Source organism: Anomaloglossus baeobatrachus, chromosome 6 (genome assembly GCF_048569485.1).
Source record: "Anomaloglossus baeobatrachus isolate aAnoBae1 chromosome 6, aAnoBae1.hap1, whole genome shotgun sequence".
In the NCBI taxonomy this organism is placed as follows: Eukaryota; Metazoa; Chordata; class Amphibia; order Anura; family Aromobatidae; genus Anomaloglossus; species Anomaloglossus baeobatrachus.
The window spans coordinates 209,930,957-209,957,763 of NC_134358.1; positions in this window are offsets into that span (position 1 = coordinate 209,930,957).

Consider the following 26,807-nt stretch of genomic DNA (forward strand, 5'->3'; position numbering starts at 1 on the left):
ATCTGGTGGCACAAACCGGAGTTTAATGCTGTGTGATTGATGGACTGTGCAGGAACTATTTGCTCGCCATTGACCATCTTGGTGCGGGAAAAAGATGGGGCCTGCCATCGTGGGCAGAGCCCAGAAAGAGCGTGAAAGAGAACCCCACTGCCAGAATGTCTAATGACTTGTTTTTTTTAAATGGCTTGAGTTATGCAAATGTTTCTTTTTCCTTTCTTTTCTTCTTCTTCTTTTCCCTCCTGTTTCTTCCTTTTCTTTATTGGGTCCCAGTAAAAGGGACGTGTTAATTTGTTGATCTACGAAAAAATGAGTTTGAATTTCTTCTTGCAGCCCAGGAGTGCTGAGTTTTGCTCTGGGGGAATGTAGCACCCCTGAGACTGGTCTCTACAGGGTATATCATTATATCCTTCCCGGGCAGGAAGAGGTTAACCCGGTAGGTTTAAACACACCTCACATAGCTCATCTAACCACAGTCAGGAACTTACTCAGCCAGTCCCTAGCAGGCCCAGGCACTGGGGGAACTCCAGGTCACCATAACAACAATTTGGATCCTTGCAAAGGTGGGGGGGCAGGAGTAGGAGTAAGTTACAGAGCAGTCAGGAAGAAGAGGCAGTTCCAGTCAGACAGAGACAGAGCAGACACGCTGTGGAGAAGCTCCCTGAGGGGTTGCTGCCAGGCACCCCTCGAGGAGGCAGAACAGAACCACCTGGGATGTAACACCACACTGACCGCTGCAGGAGTCTCCTGCAGACGGGAGCCAGCCAGACCAAGGCTAGTAACACCTGGAGGGACGGGACCAGTAATCGGGCAAAAGGAGTTCAGTCGCCAGGGAGAGCACAGTGTGAGTACTCACAGGATTGAGCACAGGCAGGGTACAGAACCCTAATTAAAGAGGACACTTCAAACTCATCTGATAATAATTTGTCCGGTGAAGGGACCATCAAGGACCTTACCGACGTTAGTCTCCAGGGCACAGCAGCAAAGAGGGAACCTGGGAACGGGGACAGAGGTCTGACCTAGGAGAGGTTCAAGCTGCCTGCCATACGGAAAGAGCAGGAGGGGATCCCATGACGTTTTAGGCCACGGGGATCCACCAAGTACAGAGTTGTGCATGGAGGGGAGATTCCGCTAATTACCAGACCAGACAAGACCTCTGACCTGCCCGGGATCAACCGGAGTCTCTGATGGTGAGGACCAGCACCTGGGGTGCGATACCATCTTAAAGAGATTAAAAGCATTTGGAACCCGCACCCTTTGACTCTGTGAGTAAATGCCACTGCCCTGCGTTCCAGCACTCCTGTGGACTGCTGCCCCGTTCTCACCAACCTCCTGGGGTAATCCGGCCCCGTCTGTGGGGAGTGATACCATCCTGGCTGCACCCAATATCTGCCCAGGAGAGAGACTCTGCAGCGGCGGATAATTCCTTGCCGCACACCACAGGTGGTGCTGCAAAGCATCCCCCATTACCATCCAACACTGCTTTTGGGAGAGGAACAGTCGCAGGAAGGGTCTGCGGCACAGAGGCCGAGACCCAGTCATCATTGCAACTGGTGACATGCTTCCCAGGGGCCCTATGCCCTCCTTTCATCCATATTTACACTGGACCTGTTTGTTTGCTTTTTCATGTAGCTGAAAGGGCCATGGAGATGGGTCAGGCCAGTCACAGCAGCCCCAAGAAACCACTGGTCTGGTGACAAGTACCCTAAGGCCCCATGTGGCGCCAAACATACAGCCACACTATAGAGGATTTACAAGACTGTCTCCTCCTATCAGGTTCATCTAGGGATCTGCAGGGTAAAGACCACTGGTGATGATGTGATCACATGACCTCAATGTCATCAAAGGACCTGCTACAGTGTTATGCTTTACCTCCCTCCTGTATGCTTTGGGGTCACGAAATGGGGCCAGGCCAGCCCATGACGACGCAGAGGATCTGCAACCCCCGGATCGGCGTCGAGTCGAATAAAAGAACCTCGACCCCAGGGTGTTACATGTGTGTTATTACAAAAAAGTGGTATATTTAAACACGTTTCGAGGTTGCCTCACTTCTTGATGAGGAAAAGAATACCACAAACCAAGTTTTTTGGAATAATGCACAGTCATGTTTGACCGGCAGCTCAGTACAACCAGTAACCGTCCTTTTTTGATAATCACCGTTTTTTGAGCCCTTGGATCTGCAGCAGAAGTCATTTATATGCCCTATTTCATCTACTGAGGTACACATATATGATTTTCCTCTCCTATTTTTCTCAGATAAAGCCCATTTCTCTGTTACTTCCTCATAGAATTGCATTCTAAATAAAGAAGGCTAAAGAAAGCCGAAAATCACAAATATTGACTAGTGGTGAGCAAGCAAGCTAGCCATTGCTTGTTACTCAAGCGAGCATCGGTGTTTTCAGGCACAAATCAAATACTTAGTATACAGAAGGCTAATGAGAAACTCAAGTATTTTTAATCTCCTTTGATGCACGCTCGCTCATCATTAATTTTGACTTGTATAGCATTTTAAAAACACTGCAGCAGACGCTGGTGTTTCCTGAACTGGGTTTCACTTAAGAACTCAGGGAGTTTACCTCAGTGTAAAAGACATTGTGGGCATTATACCTTTAAAGGGTTTGTCTGATTTAAAATGTTAAAAGGCCATAGAGTTGCAGACTTTTAAAATATCTCTCACAGCAATTACTTCTCCTTCCTGAGGCTAGCACTACCACCCAAACTGCAAACAAACTGCAACCTAAACTGCACCTTGTCCCAGAGAGCCTGGAAATGTAAAAGGTAACGCTTGCAATAATGGTGCATTTTTTATGCATTTTTGGTGCATTTTTGTAACTTCTGACTTCATGTATTTTTAAGTAGCAAAGATAGAACATGCTGTATTTTTTTGTCAGAAGTTTGTGACAAAAAATTGTAGACGAAAAAACTGCAACGTGTACAAAGTAAATCTAAATTCTCATAGACTTTGCTGGGAAGTCAAAAGTGAGAACTTTCTGACAACAAAACTGCACCAAAAAACACAGCAAAAAACACAACAAAAACTGCACCGTGCCTAAGAATGATGAGTAAGAAGTTAACATGTAATATTTCAGAACAGATTAGATCAAAGTGGGAGACACTAAAAGCCCTGGGTTAATTAACTCACCATTCACCTCTCTTGCACCAGTCTCCACCATTGTTGGGTGCCGCATCTGCACTCTTGGAGTCAACACTGATAGTGAACAACAGCAGTGTCCGTCTGGCTACCAGGGAAACTGCCAGTAATATCAGTCCTGGCTGCGATTACCTGCATTGAACGCTGAATTTGCACTGAACAGCGGGTTTGCAGGACTGAACTACGAGCGCTGACTGATTCCCTGGTGATTGCAGTTCAGTTCATGACAGTTGCAGACAGGCCGGGCTGAACTCCAGAACTCAGTTGAGAGCTTCGGAGTACAATGTAGGTAACCAATGCCAGGACTGGTATTACTGGCAGTTTCCCCGGTAGCCAGTCTGACTCTGGACAACAGTCTTCTGTCTTGTTTACACTCCACCCAACTGACATCAAAACTGGTTCTTCAGAAGAAGGAGTGTACTGGTAATGATGTTCCTGCTGGTCAGCTCATCACTAGGTCTGGCCAATTGATCAATAGAATGCGGGTTTAGGTGACAGTGAGTCTTTAGGTGCTCTATATAAATCCCTGTTAGGTTATTCTCGATTTACTAGATATTATATACTGCTTTGGCTTGCTTATATTATATTTACCTCTGATATTGACCTGACTTTGTACATGTTTTAAACAGCTTTTTAACCCCTGGCTGCCCATCTGACATTAATCCTTAGGATTGTCTAACTACTATTTTGCCTTGCAGTTATTCCTGGCCCTCCTTGAATTCTGCCCGTTATCTTCTGACTCCCCTTATCTCTCTGAGTTGCTCATTGTCATTTGACTTTTATAGCTACTTTTGTATCCTTTTTACCTAATTTATCTTGCATTTTGTTCAGACTTCTCTTCTGATTAGCGTTTAACAAATATTTCTATATAGACATATGCAAGTTTGGGGTGACCACTATGACTTTCCATGACCTTTGAACCAGGGATCTCATATCTTTGTTGTTTGTTTATACTGTATTCCTGATTTTATTTTTTTTCATGTAAGAATTAATGAAGTATGTTAGATAGATGTGAAATAAATTTTACATGATATCTATACTCAACGAATTACCATTCCTTATCATAGCAACTTTACAATGTTTTAAAACAATCAAATTTTGCTAATAAAACTATCATTTACCTTTGAGGCCGCTTTGTGTAAAATGATATCTTGCTACATATTCTATGTTTATTTCATAATACAACATTTTATATCAAAACAGTATATGTAATGTACTTTTTCCAAGTAATAATTATCCCTTAAATGATTCCAATATTGATCATATATGTAATTATACGCTATCTATACTTGTTAATTTATGTGCATAGAACACAAAAACAAAACATATAACTCTTGTGTTCCAACATAAAACATAAATCAAACACTTAATTTTTACTAATAATCTCACTGAAAGAAAACTGGCCTCAGCCGCAGCTACTGAAATTTTGATACATTATATATCTAATAGATGTTGGCATTCTATTAGCAAGTGTGTTAGCCTAATAAGTAATAAGATACACAAATCAAACTGTGCATTGCTTCATAAGCAATTTTCCACAGAATCTTATTAACCTCCACCTTATATTGTATGCAAAAGCACAAGTAAAATTGATTATCAAATACCCCAGATTGTGCATTAGGAACAGTGAGGAAAATGCCAACACAGTGAAAGTGTTTAGGAGATAAATGAATAATTCTGAAAGTAACACAAAGGTATTTATTGGGTTTATATACAATAATTTACTAAGACTTGCACAAATTATGTAATAAAGTTCAGTAATTGGACATTTTCTAAAATGTGTCACTAATATATCCTATTATTTTACATTTTATGTTACCCATGTTAATCCAGTGCATTTAATCATGCAATTTTTTAAGAATAAATTTTCAAGGAGATGGGAAATGGGAGATATTTATTTACTAATAGTGTTTGTTCACATGACATATTTTACAAAATGATCCACTCTGAAACCCTCCTGACCAAGTCCCTTAAAGGGAACCTGTCAGGTCCCATATGAGTTCTAACCTAGAATCAGGGTGATGTGTAGGCCTAATAACCCCTTCCTACCCACCCCTGTGTTGTAATATTGTGTAATATGAATGTATAAAAATGTTTTATTACTTACATGTTCCCTATGTAAATGATGAGAGGGTCTAGTCCCCTGGGCGTCACATCGCCCTGTGGGCGTTTGCATGGTTTCCGTGGTATCACGCCCCTGTTGTCGTGATAACATCGATTAACATGAGCAACGTCACTGTCAGCTCCTTGAAATCCTGCGCGTGCGCGCTTGCCATTCCCGCAGCCTTGTTATCTGGGTGCCAGCTTCAGACGCGTCCTACGCATGCTCAAAAGACTCCTGCGGTTCCGACCATGTGCAGAGCACGTCTGATGCCAAGAAGCAAGCACCCAGATAACAAGGCTGTGGGAATGGTAAATGCACACGCGCGGGATCTCAAGGAGCTGACAGTGACGTCACTAACTGTCCTTCTTTAATTCTCATTGCTTTTTGAGCCTGTAAATCTGCAGCAGCGGTCATTTACATGCCCCATTTCATCCACTGAGGTGCACATTTATGATTTTCCTCTCCCATTTTTCTCAGATAAAGCCCATTGCACAGTTTCTTCCTCATAGCATTACAATCCAAATAAAGGAGGCTATAGAGAGCCTGAAATCACAAATATTGGCTAGTGGTGAGCAAATGTGCTAGCCATTGCTTGTTACTTGAGTGAGCATTTTCAGGCATACATCGAGTACCGAGCATAAATGAGGTCAATGGGAAACGCAATTATTTTTAAACTCCATTGTTTGATGCTCAGTCGCGTAACAATCAGTGGCGAGCACACTCACTCATCACTAGTATTGACTTTTGTAGCGTTTTCAAAACTGCAACAAACGCTGGTGTTTCCTGAAGTGGGTGTGCATATACCTTTAAAGCGTTTGTCTGACAAAATATAATTCACAGCTATTACTTCATCTTTCCTGAGGCTCCAGCTTCTCGCACTACCTCTCCACTACTGCTCCCATTTTTGCTAATGTGTTTCACCAGTGATGCTGATCTACGCTAGAGCAGATAGTACTGAACTCAGTGATTAGCTGCAGCAGTGATGTGAGCAGCAGTAGAGAATCAGCGCTGAATCTGTTGAAGGTGAATAACAGCTCAATTGTTATTTTACATATTTGTAACCATATGGTCACCTACAATTTTAGAACTGACAACCCTTTTAATACACAAATGTGAGTACAACGCAAGTTCATCCAGAAACCAGACTCCCTCATCCCTCAAAGTATCTAATCATGTTAATTAAATCAAAAAGCATTTTTTTTCCTTTTAGATTATGGATTTGATACAAAATGTTCTTGTTCCAAAGATAGGATAATGACCTGTCCATGAGGATATGACTACTTTGATGTGAAAAAAAAAATACCGACTAAGCTACAAATCTCTTGGAAGGTATTTACTAATCAGTTTCTTATATATTGTCAAGTCTCTGCAGATCTATAGTATAATAGTATACTGTCATGGTTTCCCCTCCCCGTCCACAAGGCTGGGGGGCGGAGCCTTCTCTCGGGCATCACTTCCGGAGCTGGGATGCATTAAATACTGTGATCTTCAGTGAACCAGCGCCGGCTATAAGCTTAGCGCTGCTTTGCCGAGAAGTGCTGGCCCCTGTAAGTTGGATGCTGATCTGTTCCCTCTCTGTGCCCTAAGCCTCTGTCTGTGTTCTGTCACCTAGTCGTTCTGCCATTCCTCTGTCCCATTTCCTTCCTTCCTACAATAGTCATAGTTATCCCCCCTCTCCTACCTCCCCACCAGTTGTTTCCTCTGGTACTGACTTGGCCTGATCTCGACTCCTCCTCTGCTAGCTCTACCAGTCTTCATTCTGCCCCTACTGTGCATGACCCAGCCCATTTGATCATCCCCCGCATGCCCCACAGCTTCAGCTATCTGGCTGATGCTGGCAGACACTGCATCAGCACACACTGGGAGTTCCCCTCCTTGCTCATTCAGCTCTGTGTAGTGTCTTTCCCTGCAGGACTCCAACACCCCCTGCTGGCAGCCTGACATATACTGTATATCATCTCTTCTCTAACTATAAGAAGCTATAAAAGTTTTGTTTGTGTTTCATAAATGTACAGTATTTAAAAAAACTGCTGCATTTTTTTATTTTTTCTCATCACAATCCAAATTTTGTAATTTACGCACTCGCCGCTGAAGCTTTTTTAGCCTTGAAAGGGGGTGGCCACAACTTGGATAGCCCCTTCTCAATAGCCATGTTTCCCCCTTATGACATATTAGTAAATAGGATCTGGAAAGAGAAATCGCACAAAATAGGGTCTTATCCAATTAAAATCAAAGGAGAAACAACTCAGAGAGGCTCACCTTGTACGGTTGTGCAAGTCACAACCACCGTAAAATGCCTGAGGCCGCTGCAGAACCCTCAAGGAGATACAAACAATGGAATGAAGAAAAGGGTTAATCTCCTGCGCCACCAAACCAGTCCAAATGATGAAAATAAAATATGATTTATTGGTCAACATGTTTCAAAGCCCTCAGAGGCGTCTTCATCAGACAATCATGGTAAAAGGCACATATATATGGTCTAATAAATGAGGGGGTGGTGTTGTGAATACATTTTCCAGTTTGGGGCTCTCTCTTGTGGTCAGTGCTGGCGGTGCAGTTGATTTGTGGAATGAAAGCTACCCACCAGTGGAGGACTGGCAATCAGGTCTCTCAGATTGGGCTATATAGCTGAGTAGTTTTCTCCTGTTACTTGCCGGTGCTCAATGGATATCCTGTGTGTTAAGGAGATTCTGAAACTAGACCTGCTCTCTACCAGAACTCCTCTCAGATAAGTTGGTCTTGAACCTCTGCTTACTGTTTCCACTTTCTTGTTGTTTTTTTCTGCTTTGATACTAATGCTTGATTCCTATTTTGACTGTGTGGAGTTCCTGGTGGAATTGGATCATTCCCTGCTCGGAGTGTCTGTATACCTAGCTCCATGACTCTGCAATGTATTGCACGTGTCACTTGTCTTTGTCACTCCTTCCTATCCTTTGCTATAAAGATAGTTTGGACCTCATCTTTGCTGAACCTGTTTTTTTTAGCTTTGTATTGTGTTTTCCTATATCACCGTAGTCTTTACATGTGGGGGGCTATCTAAATCTTTTTGGATTGCTCCGAGGCAGATTATCTTATCTTATATTTCTAGCTGTAAGTATATTTAGTTCTCCGGCTGTGTCAAGACGACTAGGTCATCGTAGGCTTGTCCCACGGCCACTTCTAGTTGTGTGTCAGGATTAGGTCTGCAGTCCGTTAAGGTTCCAGACACTCAGGTTACTTTTTGGGTTTCCGCATTTTTTGATCCTCCTCGGTCCCTGAATTATAACAGGGTGGGTGTTCACAATGATCAGAAAAGAAAAAAGAAAAGGATCAAATGACATGTTTCAGAAAAGTAACACAAATTTGTTAATAATTCACAAAAAACTACTGTAAAGAAATACAATGTGATAAACACCATATAAATTAAAATAAAATTAATAAATACAAATTAGTGGGGATCAAAATACCAAAAAGGGAAAAGAAAAGGGAAATGTGTGCATCTATCCATTGACCATAGGAGCCACCTGAGGAGATCGGTGTCATAATCCAAATTGCTCGTAATCATGAAAAACAGAATTGTGAATACAAGAACAGAAATTAATGCAAACACAAATGAATAATTCTTCTAAATACACATACTAGCTGAGATAAGCCGTTTAGCACCAGCAAGAGCTTCTAATTCTCCTCACTATGAATGTAGTATTAATAGTAAAAAAAAACAAAAAACTATATGCTTAGGACATTAATAACAGGTAAAAAATTATTATAAAATCCCCTATTAACATCAGGTAAATTGTATCAAAAAACATAAACCAAAAATAAAAATAAAAAAGGGGAAAACACCACAAGGAAAGTGTATGAGAACTCATTAAACTATGAAGTGAGTCTCTCAGTGGTGGTATAGGAAGCAGTGAGCCACTGGACCAGTGTAGATATATAGTCAGGAGGTTGATAAAGAAAATAAAACAATGGAAGGAATTAACCCACAGAAGTCTCCCATTTAGGCCTCTTTCACACGTCAGTGATTCTGGTACGTTTGTGCTTTTTTTTAAATGTACCAGAATCACTGACATACGCAGACCCATTCTAATGAATGGGTCTGCTCACACATCAGTGATTTGTCACTGCACGTGTCTCCGTGCAGCGTACCCGCGTGTGCGTGATTGCTGCACGGAGACATGTCCATTTTTTTCTGGCATCACTGATGTTCCACGGACCACGCAGTGGTGTGGTCCGTGAAACACGTGCCAGAAAAAAACATGCTTTTAAAATAATAAACATTTTAACTCACCCGGCGTCCAGCGATGTCCTCTGCAGCCCATCCTCCCTGCTCCTTCTGTGCCGGCTGATTACTGTCGCGCATATTCATTATGCGCGACACAGCCGACCCGGAAGCAGCTCCTGCAGGGGTCAACGCTGGCCGGATGCTGCACCGCGGGAGCGAGCAGCACCATGGACAGCGGGAGCGGGCGCAGGTGAGTGAATCTCTAAGTGCAATCACGGGCCACGGAGAACGGAGCCCGGATTGCACTTAAACAACCCACGTGTGCCGTGATTTTCGGCACACGCAGGGACATGTGCATGTTTTACACGCCAGTGAAAAACGTCTGTTTTTTTCACTGACGTGTGAAACGGGCCTTAGATAGAAAGAAAAAACAGCTTCATTATAGTAATAAAACTATGCCATCAGGGCAGGGAAACATTCAGGAGGAGGGAACCAGATAAAGGTAAAAGGTATGTAGAACCTGTGTAGACCCTGTGTATATATCGCATATTAATACCGTAAGTAGTTAGGTAGGATGATCAGGGAATGCACCAAAACTGTTGTATTAATATTTAAATGGGGTAGCCTGTGGAGTTAAATTGCGTGCATTTAAAAGGAATGCGTAAAATAACAAGACATCTCATATATGCTTATCTACTTATGAAATATTAACACTCTTATGCTCACCTCCGGTACAGGTACTGCTCCAGCGACATCGGCATTGGCTCTGCCAGGGCTCGCATGACAGTGTTATGTTACGTTATCCCTGCTGCCAATCAGTGGCTACTTTGCTTTCCTCTCCTGATAATTGAGATATTCAAAAGAAGAGAGAGAGCAGCCAGAGCATTGTTGTGTCACCTGAGCCCTGGAAGAACAGACACAGACATAGTTGGAACGGTGCCCGCCCCGCACCGGATGTGAATATAACTGTTTTTATTTCATAAGGTGGATGCATAGTGATTGACAAGGAAGTTATTCAAACAGTGGTTAACCCCTTCAACTCCCTCTTTTTTCATAAAATGCTCCCAAACAATTGCAATGAACAAAACCCTTAACCTATCTTTTGTAGTGAAACATATATTGAACATTTACAAATATCATTGTTAAGGAAAGGGGTTTAGGGGCAGCTGTGGCATTTCCTATTAGGATTGTTGTATTCTGTGTTCTCAGGTGTGCATAGAGTAATTATAATCCTGCCTCTGAAGATCAGGTAACTGCTGTAAACTCTTCCTTCGGTGCTGGAGAGAAGAAGGGGAGTTAATGTAGTACTACCGCCAATAAGTAAAAATGTTGTTTAAGATTAAATTCCTTTATTCCATAGGTCAACACGTTTCAGGAATCCAGTCCCCTTTTTCAGGACCAAAAAAGAATCAACAATAGGACATATTGTTGATTCTTCTTTGGTCCTTAAGTATAATGCTCACTGCAGCACGGCAAGCGTGGATGTGTGAACCCACCAGACCGCAGCTGAGCTGCGGTAGCTGGCCACAAGCAGGACACGGGAGAGCGTAGAGGGTGAGCAATAGACTAGGTTTATTGACAATCCTTAAATAGGAAAGGAGTGTGAAGGTGACTGGGAGAGGCTCCACCGGACTATGCACCGGACTCCCCTGGAAGAGCAACCGGAAGCAAACCCCTGTACAGGTGCTGTCCAACCCAACCCCAGGGGGCCTAAATGCACAATCTCCAAGACAGTGGTTACGACTCACCGCGTGAAAGGGAAAGAGTGAAGTCTCTGGTTAGTGTACCCAGACAGTGGCACAGCACAATGCGTGAAGACACGGCAAACTTGAAGGAAGTTGAAGTGGCTCCTTCGGATGCGGCCCCACTGTTACAGCAAGGCTCTGTGGACGTGGAACCGAAAGTGGAGCTTGTTACCAGGAAGGAAGCACAGCTTACGGGTCCTTTTGGCAACAGAGAAGCAGCAGTTCCGGAGGCTCAGCAAACCAGAATACATCTAAGAATTGAAAATGACACATTAGAAAGAGGCACAGGAAGAAGTACGCAGCATGACCCCTACACTGATTACATACCTAGGGATAGAAAATGTTGCCCAAGCACGTCCCATAAGGGGAGGGTGCTTTCTATACACAGAGCTGCTCAGCAATAGGCTAGGAGGAAATTGCCCTCAAAACCGCTTTGGACTAACAGGACCTGCGATGATGTCAGAGGGAGGGGAGGAGTCAGAGATCACATGATCCTTAGTGCATGCTGGACTCTGTGGATGCAAGAGAGCAGGGCGCGCGTGTGGGCTCTGTCAACTTGCTGGAAATAGTAAGTACAGAACAGACAGAAGCTGTTCCAGCCCTGGTGACGCTGCGGAGATGCCCACGGTCCCCATGGCCAACGGAAACCAGAGTCACAGTGATTGGGGAAGGCAAAGGATGGAGCATGACATGAAGAAGGGGACTGGAGCCCTGAAATGTGTTGACCTATGGAATAAAAGAAGTTAATATTAATCAACATTTTTACTTATTGGCGGTAGCGCGGTGTTAACCCCGTTTCTTCCCTCCAGCACTGAATATTAACAAACATGGGACTGTGGCAGCCGCCATCATCTTTTAAGCTTTCATAGGGGTTGTGAATTTCACAACCCTGCTAGGTGAGTGTTATTCTATATTATACCACTTTTTTAACTCTGGTAAGACCCTATTTGTGCTCTCTTCTCTTAGTCTTGTAAACTATTCCTTAAAAAAACAGGCTATTAGCATCTAAAATACCCAAAGTGGGCAGTGTAAAAATAAGTTTATTCATTTTGATTTTTTTTAAAGATAGTGATATAAAAAGTTGATAAAATTAAGAGAAAAACATGTAACACAAAAACCTGATTTAAATAAGGACTCACTTAGATAGTGATATGAATCCACAGAATATCCACTTGGCAGATCTAGAAACTTCAAAGCGCTGATAAAGCAGTAAAGAAGTAAACTAAACATTTTCTTTAATGCGTTCTAAAGGGCGCTTTATATAACACTTTTGATACGTTTTCAGCTTGTTAAAAAAAAAACAGTGTTTCATAAAGTTCCTGTCTATAATATAAAGGCCTTTACCCGTTACAGTCACTTATATATTGGATAAAACGACTATTACCATAATAAATCTAAAATCAAAGTGAAGCAGTGTCAGTCCCTGATTGGTTAATGTGAACGCCATAAATCCTTGTGCAGATTTTATGAGAGTGAATACAATATTGAATTCTCGATTCACATCTTCCTTGCTGAAATATAGCTGTATTAAATCTGTGTACAAAATTTTCTTAATACAGTTTTTCATGAGACCTGCCTTGAGCAACAGATGCATGATTGTTCAACAAGGGTTGTGCCTCATTTGTTCCTGTACATTGTGCCTAATTAATGTTAACTTGTCTGTACATAAAAAGTACAATAAGCTGTCCTTTCCAATTTAATTCTGACAGTTTAATCGAATCTGTTTTCTTTAAAAAATAATTAGATCATTTACACTTCATTAACATGTAATGTAATGTTGAGACATTCATCATAATGATTTCTTATTTTTCTTCTGCAATATTATCTCCTCTAATGAAACTGTTAACACCAGGCACGCTCTAATTAGCTCTATCATATCACTGACAATGTCTGCAGGGGCAAGGGGTTTGGGAAATGAAATTGAATTATGTCAACAAGGTAAAACACATAATGTGCGTATTAATGCAGAATATAGAATTCGTGGAAGAATAGCTTTTTTGGCAATGTGTTTATTTGACATTTACATTTATGCATCACTTTGAAGGAAACTTCAAATATGTATTGCTCCGTCAATATTTTGTATCTGTTCATTGTTATACAAGGAAAACAGTGCACTACAATAGCTGGATAATATCCTCAACAGAAGGATACCTGACATTGAGTAAGAACAGATTTTCACACACCCATGCCATGGTTAAAGGGGTGGTCCGAAAGACAAAGTAATTTTCATTGTAAATCCCTATCTATTTAGTGCCATAATCTAAACTGTTTTCTAATATATTTCCATTAAAAATACCCTCTCCTTCCCTAACTACACTAGATAAACTGTTATTTGTCACGCTTCCCGGTCCCCTGGTCCCGTTCTCCGGTTCCCGTGGCCCGCTCCTCGCTTCCCGGCGGCGTTCCCTACTTACCACTCCGGTCCCGGTCTCCTCTTCCCCGCCTGCGGCCTCCATGCGTCCAGCTCCCCGCTCCCGGCGCTCCTCTGTGACATGGGACTCCCAGCCGGGCGCTCCTGCTTCCTCCTCACCGCTTCCTGGACTGTCTTCTGGCACACGGGCCTCGCGCATGCGCATTAGGGCGCGCGCGCGGTCATTGACCCTTTCTTAAAGGGCCAGCACCCAGAAACAGGATATTGCATAGACAGGTACAGGGTATATAAGGGTTCTCTTTCCTGGTGGGCAGGGCCTGTTCTACGTGTTTAGCAAGCTAGTGTTCAGGTCCCCGTATTGCTTTGCTCTGTGCTTTGCCGTGTATTAACCCTGTCCTGTCTCGTAGAGCCTATCCTGCCACGCCAGTTGCTCCGAATCAAGTCCATCCCTGGACCCTGACGGTGACTTCGGTGGATGTTCCACCACCTCTGCAGCTCCGCCAGTCTCCAGTCTCTGGCTCCGCTCGGTGACCCGTTCCATCGCTCAGCAGGTTCCGGATCCCGCCTAACTCTATATCCCGGCCTAGGACCCTGAGCCTCGTCACCCGGACTACCGTCCAGAACTCCGTGGGTTCAGCATCATCCACCTTTCCTGCTTTTCTACGGACTGTCCAGCTACCTATAGTGCTCCAGCTGCCGTGCATCAAGACCCTCTGGCGGGGTGACCAGCTTGGCTGCCTTCTCAGGGGACATCGGTGTACGGTCCAGTGCTTCCACCACCCGGACGTAACAGCTAGAACAGGCCATGGATCCCGCCGAAGCACTAGCGGCCTTGCAGGAGAAACTCACACGCCAGCGTGAGACCCAGACCCGCATGCTGAACTTCATGTCTTCTGTGGACGCCCGCCTGAACATGCTACAAGCGTCGGTCACATCTTCGGCATCTCGAGCTTCCACTGTACAATCCACGGCCACGGCTCCCGTGGCAGCCTCCTCGTCTGCTTCCAGACTTCGTTTGGCCTCACCACCCCGGTACGCCGGAGATCCCAAGACCTGCAGGGGATTCATCAATCAATGCTCTCTCCATTTCAAGCTGCTACCGCACTTGTTTGCCTCCGACCAAGCCAAGGTCGCGTTCATGATGTCTCATCTAGAGGGAGAGGCACTGGCCTGGATGAACCCCTTGTGGGAGAAGGAGGATCCGGTGACCACCAACATCCAGGAGTTCCTGCAGGCATTTCGTGGCACCTTTGACGAGCCCAGACGCGCCTCCGCGTCTGCCTCATCTCTCCTCCGGCTACGTCAGGGGACTCTGACGGTGGGCCAATATGCCATCCGTCTTCGCACCTTGGCTTCGGAACTCGGGTGGAACAATGAGGCACTAACCGCCGCCTTCTGGGAAGGACTCTCGGGTCGTATTAAAGATGAGCTGGCTGGACGTGACGTGCCTTCCACCCTGGATGCCCTGATTGCCCTAGCGACTCGAGTGGATCTTCGCTTTCAGGAACGATCCAAGGAAGTGTCCCGCGAGAGGCGTCCGATACGGCACTCCTCCCCACCACAGAAGTCCATCGCTTCCCAGTTGGCGTCACCTGGCGTGTCTACCTCCGAGCCCATGCAGATTGACCGCCTGAAGCAGTCGGAACAACGCCGAGCGGAACGACTAGCAAAGGGTCTCTGCTTCTACTGCGGTGGTGGCACCCACCTGCTACGCTCTTGTCCCGAGAAGCCGGGAAACTCCAACGCCTAGGCTTGGTAGGAGAGGCCACCCTAGGTGCTGGGACTCTCTCAGACTCCGTTACCTGGACTATACAAGTCACTACAGAAGAGACCCGGTTCACGGCAGAGGCGTATCTCGATTCCGGAGCAGCAGGCAACTTCATCCAGCAGGCCACGGTGGATAAGTACCAGGTGCCTGTCCTCCCACTAGAGAAACCGCTGGTGATCGCCTCTGTGGATGGGAAACCCCTCTCTGACACTGTCTCCCTGGTCACCAAGCCTGTGGAAGTAAGGATCGGTGCTCTGCACACCAAGACGATCACCTTCTACGTCCTTCCGCGCATGTCTCATCAGATCCTGCTGGGACTTCCATGGTTACGGACACACGAACCATCAGTCAGCTGGAGTACAGGTGAAATCACCCGATGGGGCTCCTCGTGTCACGAGAGATGTCTGAAATCCATCCAGCCCGTCCGACGCCCTCCGGTTCCAGAGTCTCTTCCAGGGCTGCCTTCTGCCTACTGGTCCTTCACGGACGTGTTTGATAAAAAGGAGTCAGAGGTGTTACCACCTCATCGTCCCTACGACTGTGCTATCGAGTTACTGCCAGGAACTACGCCCCCTCGAGGACGGATATACCCCTTGTCCCCTGCTGAAACACGAGCTATGTCTACCTATATCACCGAGAGCCTAGCTAAGGGGTTCATTCGGAGGTCCTCGTCCCCTGCCGGAGCGGGGTTTTTCTTCGTCAAGAAGAAGGAAGGTGATCTGCGCCCTTGCATTGACTACCGGGGATTAAACCAGATCACCGTAAAGAACAAATACCCTCTGCCGCTTATCCCTGAACTATTCGATCGGCTCCGAGGGGCCCGAGTATTCACCAAGTTGGACCTTCGTGGGGCCTATAATCTGGTTCGCATTCGTTCCGGAGACGAATGGAAAACTGCATTCAACACTCGGGATGGGCACTGTGAGTATTGTGTCATGCCCTTTGGTCTGTGTAACGCTCCGGCCGTCTTCCAAGAACTGGTGAACGACGTGTTCAGAGACCTCCTCTACGTCTGTGTCGTGGTGTATCTGGACGACATCCTGGTCTTCTCTCCGGATCTACAAACCCATCGAGAGAACGTGCAGCTAGTTCTCCAGAGGCTTAGAGAGAATCGACTGTACGCCAAGTACGAGAAATGCATCTTCGAAAAGTCGTCTCTTCCCTTCCTGGGTTATATAATCTCAGACACTGGCCTGCAGATGGACCCAGAGAAAGTATCTGCCATCATCAACTGGCCTCCTCCTTCCGGACTGAAGGCTATCCAACGCTTTCTCGGCTTTGCGAACTACTACCGTCAGTTCATCCCGCATTTCTCTGTCTTGACTGCACCTCTCTCTGCCTTGACTAAAAAAGGAGCTAATCCTAAGGACTGGTCTCCGGCGGCCGATGCCGCGTTCTGCTCCTTGAAACAGGCGTTTGCTTCTTCCTCAGTTCTCCATCGCCCTGAATTGAACCGACAGTTCACCTTAGAGGTGGATGCCTCCTCCTCAGGAGCCGGGGCAGTGTTGATGCAGAACTCCCCCTCCGGAAAGATGGTCACATGTGGATTCTTCTCCAAGAGCTTCTCGGCACCCGAACGCAACTACACCATTGGGGATCGGGAGCTACTGGCCGTGAAGCTGGCCTTGGAGGAATGGCGCTACCTCTTGGAAGGAGCTGTATACCCTGTAATCATATACACGGACCACAAGAATCTGGAGTACCTGCGGTCTGCCCAAAGACTGAATCCACGACAAGCCCGCTGGTCCTTGTTCTTTGCTCGATTTGATTTCCAACTCCATTTTCGGCCTGCGGATAAGAACGTGCGGGCAGACGCTCTGTCCAGATCCCTCGTGCCCGTGGAGTTGGAGGAGGAGACATACCAGCCCATCATCAACCCCAGTAAAATCATTCCGGTGACTCCTGTCGCTCTAACTCAGATACCCCCTGGGAAAACCTATGTCTCAGATACTGACAGACAGAGAGTCCTGCACTGGGGCCATGCTTCTAAGATCGCCGGCCATGCTGGTCAGAAGAAGACTTGGAGCACGATTGTCCGTCACTACTGGTGGCCGTCCCTCCGTAAAGACGTCGCAAACTTCGTCTCGGCCTGTCCATCCTGTGCCCGGAACAAGACACCCAAGCACCTACCCTATGGACGTCTTCTGCCTCTGCCCATTCCTTCCGTTCCGTGGCAACATATCGCAATGGACTTTATCACGGACTTACCCTTATCCTCCGGACATACAGTCATATGGGTTGTGGTGGATCGCTTCTCAAAGATGGCCCACTTCGTTCCCATGGCTGGACTGTCCTCTGCCCAGGAGTTAGCTGACTCCTTCATACAGCACATATTCCGATTGCATGGCTTCCCCGCACACATAGTGTCTGACATAGGAACTCAGTTTACCTCGCGCTTCTGGAGGGCTCTCTGCAAACATCTAGGAGTGTCCTTGGACTTTTCTTCGGCCTACCATCCTCAGTCGAATGGCCAAGTGGAACGGGTCAATCAGATCCTGACCTCCTTCCTGCGCCACTACGTCAACATCCATCATGACGATTTGTCCACGCTCCTACCTTGGGCTGAGTTCTCCCATAACCAGCACATCAGTGAGTCTACCTCCAGCTCTCCCTTTCAGATCGTGTATGGATTGCAGCCTTCTGTTCCGTTGCCAGTATCCTCGGCTTCCGACGTCCCCGCAGCAGATGCTCTGGTTCGGGACTTTTCAGCTATATGGAACTCTGTCAAGTCATCCCTAGAACGTGCTTCATTGCGGATGAAGAGACATGCGGACAAGAGGCGCCTGGATCCCCTGTGTTTCTCCCCAGGTGATCTGGTCTGGCTTGCATCCAGATATGTCTGATTGAAGTTACCCTCGTACAAATTGGGTCCTCGCTACATCGGGCCGTTTAAGATCATCAGCAAGATCAATGCAGTCTCCTACAAGCTGCAACTCCCGGCCACGATGCGGATACCCAACTCCTTCCATGTCTCCTTACTCAAGCCTGTTGTCCTTGGTCCCTTCTCCGCTGAGGTCGGTGCTGCTCCCCCTCCTATTGCTGACGATGACATCTATGCGGTAAGAGATATCGTGGCCATGAAGAACGTGCGAGGTCGGCAGTTCTTCCTGGTAGACTGGGCGGGTTATGGTCCCGAGGATCGGTCCTGGGAGCCCCGGGAGAACGTTGGCACTCCTCTGATTCGTGCCTTCCTGTCCCGCTTGCGGGGGGGGGCATGGTGGGGGGTACTGTCACGCTTCCCGGTCCCCTGGTCCCGTTCTCCGGTACCCGTGGCCCGCTCCCCGCTTCCCGGCGGCGTTCCCTACTTACCACTCCGGTCCCGGTCTCCTCTTCCCCGCCTGCGGCCTCCATGCGTCCAGCTCCCCGCTCCCGGCGCTCCTCTGTGACATGGGACTCCAAGCCGGGCGCTCCTGCTTCCTCCTCACCGCTTCCTGGACTGGCTTCTGGCACACGGGCCTCGCGCATGCGCATTAGGGCGCGCGCGCGGTCATTGACCCTTTCTTAAAGGGCCAGCACCCAGAAACAGGATATTGCATAGACAGGTACAGGGTATATAAGGGTTCTCTTTCCTGGTGGGCGGGGCCTGTTCTACGTGTTTAGCAAGCTAGTGTTCAGGTCCCCGTATTGCTTTGCTCTGTGCTTTGCCGTGTATTAACCCTGTCCTGTCTCGTAGAGCCTATCCTGCCACGCCAGTTGCTCCGAATCAAGTCCATCCCTGGACCCTGACGGTGACTTCGGCGGATATTCCACCACCTCTGCAGCTCCGCCAGTCTCCAGTCTCTGGCTCCGCTCGGTGACCCGATCCATCGCTCAGCAGGTTCCGGATCCCGCCTGACTCTATATCCCAGCCTCGGACCCTGAGCCTCGTCACCCGGACTACCGTCCAGAACTCCGTGGGTTCAGCATCATCCACCTTTCCTGCTTTTCTACGGACTGTCCAGCTACCTATAGTGCTCCGGCTGCCGTTCATCAAGACCCTCTGGCGGGGTGACCAGCTTGGCTGCCTTCTCAGGGGACATCGGTGTACGGTCCAGTGCTTCCACCACCCGGACGTAACATTATTCTACTTTTTCCTTAGTCCTTTTAGATGATGCTTCTTTCTGAGAATCCTAGTGAGTGTTGGGATACTCAAATATGCATCATCGTGGGCAGAAGCTGCGGTCACTGCAGTAGCCTGTGCCCCGTCCCTGAAATGAAACATCATCCCTGACGCTCTGTGATGCTAGTCTCAACCTACGGATTAGCCATGAAGCTGGATAGTGAACAGGTCCAGGGTCAGGTACCACGAAGGCTCGAAACAAAAAGGGTAAGATAAAGGTTTAGTCAGGTTACAGTCCAAGGTCAAAATTCCAGGAAGGTAGTGGATCCAGACAAAGGGGCTAGACAAACAAATAGTCAAAAGAAAAGATCCAAGGTTGGATAACAATAGATCAAATACTGAGAACAGAAACAAAAGGCATGCAGACACCACTGAGCTCAAAGCTAAAACTGGCAGTAATTGGAGGCAGGGAGCCAGCTAAATAGCCAGGTAAACACCGGAGACAGGAAACACATGGAGGAAACTTAGCATGTCCCAGCCTCTGATTGCATGGCTGAGCTCTCTATCATCATACTGACAGCTCAGCACGCCCCTGCCAAAGACTGGATGGCTGAACCGTCACTTGCTGTGTTTAGGCACACTGCTAGGAGGAATAGTGACATGGTCATTTCAGGGAGTCCCAGTGCACTTTGTAATGTGTGATGTTCACAATGATAGCGTACTTGTGCCGCCCCCGGTAGACCTCTGATGTCATGGTGGTGGGTCCGAGTGGCAAAGTGGGGGTTAAAAATAATATTTAAAAAGGGAGAGAAAAATAAAATAAATAAATAGTTTGTGACACCAGTTGCTGAAGGCCACCAGGAGTTAGGTGGTGATGCACAATGCCAGAGTGTTGTCCCCTCGACACCCAAACTAGGGCTGGTTCCTGGGGATATTAGGGTAGGGATAGCACAGCAGGGAATAATTCAGCCAGAGACAGGACAGGGAGTTTTTACCTTTTACTGAAGCTCTGCAGAATAGTCTATAACATTCTTAACAGCCATTACAATGATGTTGATTTTTCCTACCCAAACAACAGTTTGGTTTCTCTGCTGTGTGGTGGTAGTGTTTTCCTCCTGCCGCTACTTCCCTACCTGGGAATAGGTGTCTTGAAATCCTGGTATTTTCAAAACAAGAACACTGCACATATGTAACCCCTTCCACGGAGCAGGCAACTTGATTCCTGAGGGAACACTCACTATTTCTTCTAGAAGTTTCCAGACTCGATCATGTCACTGAGCTCCTGGGCAATTTTCACTGCTCCTTATAAAAAGGCAAATAGCAGTCTCTCAGTTTTCCATTGACCTTGAAAGTCCGAGTAGCCTAGGGACTGATACCCTACCAATTTGTAGCTCACCCCTCCAGAGGTTTTAAAAGTTACCTCAGGACAGGACCGTCTCCATATTACACTCCTCACTTCATCTCACACTGACTCAAACTGCAACTCTATCTGAATTTACCTCACACCTAAATTCCTCTCCTTCTAGGGCGCGCACACAAGCTATGTTATTAGCTCAATTGAACAGCCCCAGTTAGGGCATGTGGGCAAATGTGTGTTTGTATGTAGTGAATAGTAGAGAAAAACAAATTATTATTATATAGCCTTAGACTTGGATTGCTGTTATGTCTATATCTATGTCCACAGTGTTTTGTAAAAGCAATCCAAGTCTAAAGCCTGCTTTACACGAGACGATAGATTGTGCGATAGCACAATCGATCGTACCCGCCCCCGTCATTTTTGCATCACGGGCAATTAGTTGCCCATGGCGCACAAACTCGTTTACCCCCCGTCACACATACTTACCTTCCGGACGACCTCGCTGTGGGCGACGAACGTCCACTTCCTGGAGTGGGCGGGACGTTCAGCGTCACAGCGACGTCACACGGCAGGCAGCCAATAGAAGCGGAGGGGCGGAGATGAGCGGGGTGTAAACATCCCGCCCACCTCCTTCCTTCCATTAAGCCGTCGGGTGCCGCGAGAGGCAGGTAAAGCTGCTGTTCATCATTCCCGTGGTGTCACATGGAGCAACGTGTGATGCCACGTCAACGATGAACAACCTCCGCCATTTTAATTAAACAATTTTATGAAACCTAGTGACGAGTACACGACTCACGATTTGTGAGCGTTACTGCGTCGCTAGGAGGTGTCACATGAGATGACGTCGTGCGGTATGCCGGATGTGCGTCACGAAAACCGTGACCTTGACGACATATCGCACAATCTATCGCCTCATGTAAAGCCCGCTTAAGGCTCCACGCTGAAACATGTAGGATTATAGTTGAGTACCTGACTGTGATTCTCCTACTATTTCTATGGATTTTAGAGAACTACTATAAAAATCACATTTTATTTCATTTACCAAGCTGCTGGAGATCTTTTTCCTTCTTTACTGTGCTGTTTAATACTGCCTGAGGCCAGGGCAGCTCCAAGCACCAGCAGGGAATATGGAAACTATATGAGGATTAGAGGTGAGCTGAAGATTTTCACTATTTTCTAACTAGATTGCAGACAGCTATTGGCATTTGAGGAACCCCTAAGTACCTAAATAGAAAAAATCCCCCACAAGTAACCCTATTTTGGAAACTAGACCCCTCAAGGATTTTATCTAGGAGTATAGTGAGCATTTTGAACCCACAGGTACTTCACAGAATTTGATAATATAAGGTCGTCATACTGAAAAGTTTAATTTTTTCACAAAAATATTGCTTTAACAAAGAATTATTCATTTTTACAAGAGAAACCACTAAAAGGTGTTTATTTAATACCCACTTTCTTATGAGTACGGTGATAACCCATATGTAGTCAAAAAGTTCTGTTTAGTCATATGGAAGGACAAAAAGAGCAATATCTGAAATTTGGAACACAAATATGGCAGAAATGGAATGCGGGAACCATGTCACATTTGCAGGGAACCTAAGGCACCAAAACATCAGAAACTCCCACAAGTGACCCCATTTTGGAAACTAGACCCATAAAGGGATTTATGTAGTGGTGGATTGAGCATTTTAAACTGATAGGTGCTTCATTGAACTTTTTAAAATGTGGATAGGAAAATAATGCTTACTTTTTTCTCTAAAATGTTATTTTAGCCCAAAATTTGTAATTTTGACAATGGATAATAGGAGAAAATGGACCCCATAATTTCTTATGCAAGTTCTCCTGATTACAATGATTCCCCATACATGGTTGAAAACTAATGTTAGGGTACGTGGCAGTTGTCAGAAAACAAATAGTGTTATTTCATTTCTGGACCGCTAATTTGGACGTGCATTTGTAGAGCTACTGAGGTGCCAAAACTGCAGAAACATCCACATGTGACCCTATATTGGAAACATCACTGAGTAAGGAATTCATCTAGGGGTGTAGTGAGCATTTTGAACCCACCGGTGCCTCACAGAATTGTATATCATTGTGACATGGAAATATAACACTTTAGTACTGTGTTTCCTCAAAAATAAGACACTGTCTTATACATTTTTTTGGTCCCTGAAAATGCGCTAGGGCTTATTATCAAGGTAGGGATTATTCTCGGGGAAACATGCTTGGGGAAAGTTTACCCCTCAAAAAATGCAGATTCCCCCTTCCCAGGAGACTTATACTTACCAGACCCGGACGTCTGCATGGCTCCCAGGTCCTCTTGCGATTCTCGTCGAGTGCTCCAAGCAGGAATGCTATACTCCATCCTCCCCTGCTTCTGGCAGTCACACACATTACATGATGCACACACACATTAGATCATGCACACACACAATCGCACATCAGATTGCACACCCACACTCGCCACATCCAGTGATATCTATTACTTCGGGCCGGCAAAAAATTGTGGGACGCGCTGCAGTGGAGCGCAAGGACCTGTTGGTGTAATGCATACAGGACCTGCGGCTGGAACGCATCACTGCATGCCAGCCGAACGTCCTGTAAAAGTTCCATTTGCTCCACTGTACTGCATCCCACTCTGCTGACCGGAAGCAATCAATATCGCTGGATGTGGTGAGTGTGCAATCGGTTGTGTGTGGGTGTGCGATCTGATGTGTGGGTGTACGATGTGAAGTGAGTGTGCGATCTGATGTGTGTGAATGTGTGATCTAATATGTGTGGGTGTGTGATCTAATGTGTGTGAGTGTGCATTCATCTGCAGGTCCTCCTATTTGGCGTCTGTATGACTGTGGGGTTTTCTGTCTTCTTCTTCTCTCTTTTGGGGTGTCTGCTTTCTATAATGAAGTGTCCTGCAGTATTCTTGAACTTTTTTAGATGCATGGACACTTCATTAATGAACCGCGACTAGGTCTTATTTTTGGGGTAGGGCTTATATTTAAGCCTTACCCTGAAAATGCTGAAAATTCCTGCCAAGGCTTATTTTCGGTGTAAGGCTTATTTTTGGAGAATCACAGTAGTAAAAATGTAATTTTTATATTAGCTATAAATTTGTTAGTTACACAAGGATTAAAAGGTGAAAATGGACGTTGATGATACAGTATGTCATCAGAAACTAATATTTAGCCACACTTCAGGGCTGAGCAGGAAGGAGAGCTATTTGCCTTTTAGAGCACAGATTTTGCTAGAACAATTTGACTAGAATTTCAAATGTGCCAGTTTAGTGTCCCAACATTGTGCCCTCATATATTGTATCACTCCCATACATTGTGCCTATCTTCTGCTTCTGGAGACACACACACTGTAAAATGTTAAACGTGCTCTCCCCACTACAATAATGCCACACATGTGGCTGCTTACTGCAGCTCAGGCACATATGGGCTATGAAGAAGTGGTTCATTTGGATTTGGGAGTACAATGGATTTTATTTGGGAGGTGGGAGCCTTATCTCTTTTCAAGAGTCTTTGTTCTACCATTAACATGGGATCCCCTATATTTCCAGTTAGAGATGATGGACCTGAGTGAGGGCTGGTCTTGTGTGGCAGTTAGGGTTTTTATTAGTAATTTTTTTTTATTGCTTTCAATATAAGCCTGGAATCACATTCTGTGTTCTACCCTGAGCACATACGTCGGGGTTTCCATGTAAATTCCCCAAAAATGTGATTCAGACAAACCCCCTCGACAGAACCACTCACTCTAATGAGGCAGATGGAGACTCCCCAAAAATGTGATTCAGACAAAACTTCCCGACAGAACCACTCACTCTAATGAGGTAGATGGAGACACTTTGGACTCCGTTTGGTGTCTGTTTTGCTGGTGTGTATCTTTTTAGACATGTAGTGAACTGTAGTTCCATTCACTGTGCTTCTACTGTACAAAGCAGTATTTTCGGCTCAGTGAAAAAACACTGCTTCCAAAACACTGCAAACCCTGATTGTGTGCACTCACCCTTAGAAGACGTATCTGCGGTCATTAAGAGGTTAAGCTCCTGGGCTTGAAAGAAAGTCTGTGGCCATCTACCATTTACTGTATATTACGGTTTCTTACTGTCTTATAATGTGGCAGAGGAGCCTTGAGATCTTCCCACTTACCAGGGCTTGGATATCACTGTGACCTTTTGCACCCCTTTTAGGTACACTCCTGTACAGCTTTATATTACCCAGGCAATGGGTTTACTATGCAGAAGTGTTAATTCATTTGTGAGAACAGGGAATATTAGTATTATTGCAATAAGGGGTGAACCCTAACTAGTTAAGAATTTTAAATATGGTTCCCTTTAAAATAAGACATATGATCATTTATTACTTATGTTAGTTACTATTTAAAGATGTAGCCTGAATTGAAAAGCACAAGTATTTAATATGAATATCGATTCTCTTTGGTAACCTTCATGTCCTTATAATCAATCACTCTTTAATTTAACTTTTTTTTTTTTTATTAAAGACGCATTTACTCTACAAATCCTTTAAACAAAGACAAAGCATTTTACAAGGCCACATTATGCTGAAGCGGATTCAGTTTTGTTGAACGATTTTAAATTATCATCTTGCCAACAGGTTTTGCAGAAGTAGCACTTAAAGTATCATTATTTTTACTCTCTAATTGTATTCATTTCTCTTTATTTATGTAATGTCATTGCCAGGAGTGGAAAGACTATCTGACCCTTGCTGATAAAATTGATATAATGCAGGGATCCATGAATCCCAGAGGCCTCTACTTTGTGAAGCAATGGTTTTCTGGTGTTGTCTAATACATTTAAATATACCAAACTAAAATCTATGAGCTCCTTATTAGATCAAGATCAAAGTGTAACCTTTGTTCCCAGGCTATTATGGTTTCTAAATTTTCATCTTAGGAAAATGTAACACTGTGCTGACCCTCAAATTATATATTGATACAGTGTCTTGCATAACCTGTATAATGAAATCAGATGAATAATATTGATTTGTGTTTTCAGCATTTCATTAAGGTCAACTTGTGATTTTAGCATCTGCGAAAATATTTATTGAATTATTTTTGAATTGTACAGTAATTGCTGTTTGAAACCACAACATTTGATGTACTCTATTTGAAGTGTCACTCCACTAAACAAAAAATCCTTTTCAAAATGAAAAATAAATTCACCTGACTTAGCTAAAGTCTAAGCTATGTCCTAATACCCTTTCTATAGAAAACATCTTTCACACATCAGTTTTTTGCCATCAGTCGCTATCCATCGTTTTGTGAAAAAAATGGATCCAGCGCTGGATCCTTTTTTTTCTAATTGACTTGAATTAGCGACAGATTGCGACGGATGGCCTCACATTTCATCAGTTGTGCAACGGATCTATCATAAAATGTTTGTCCGGCCAACGGAGCCAACGTCCACAGAAACGTTTTGTGTGTGCGTCAGAAAAACGGATAGCTGGTGATCCGTCGGCATCCATCATTTGTTGTAATGGAAGCCTATGGGCGCAGGACCCGTCGCAATCCATGAAATGATGGACTCTGGTGACGGATCCGTCTTTTTTTAACCAAGCATGCTCAGATGTGTAAATTCCATTCTGATCAGAAAACGTCTCTCTCTCTCTATCTCTCGTAAAGTGGTACGACGGATCCGTTTTTTTACAGGGATACGTTGCATCAGTTTTACCACAATCTGCAATGGATCCATCATATCAGTCACAAAACGGATTGTGACTGATGGAAAAAAAAAACTGATGTGTGAAAGAGGCCTTAGTCTACGCATACTTGGCTTCATTTATGACACTGCTTGTCTCTAAAGTCGTCAAATAAGATTTTCAGCAAATTGTAGATATCAGAATTATTCAAATGTTAATTTTCTTTTTTTTTTATATAGAAAAATAAGGATCATACCACAGGTCCCATATATGAGTAGATATCACACCAATAGTAAGAAATACATGAGAATATCCATGGCCAGACTTACAATGTAGCCATACAAATGGCTCATTGGTGTTTTTGCTCCAAATTCTGAGGCCCACTTTCCTCCTCCTGTCTTCAACAAAACTTTT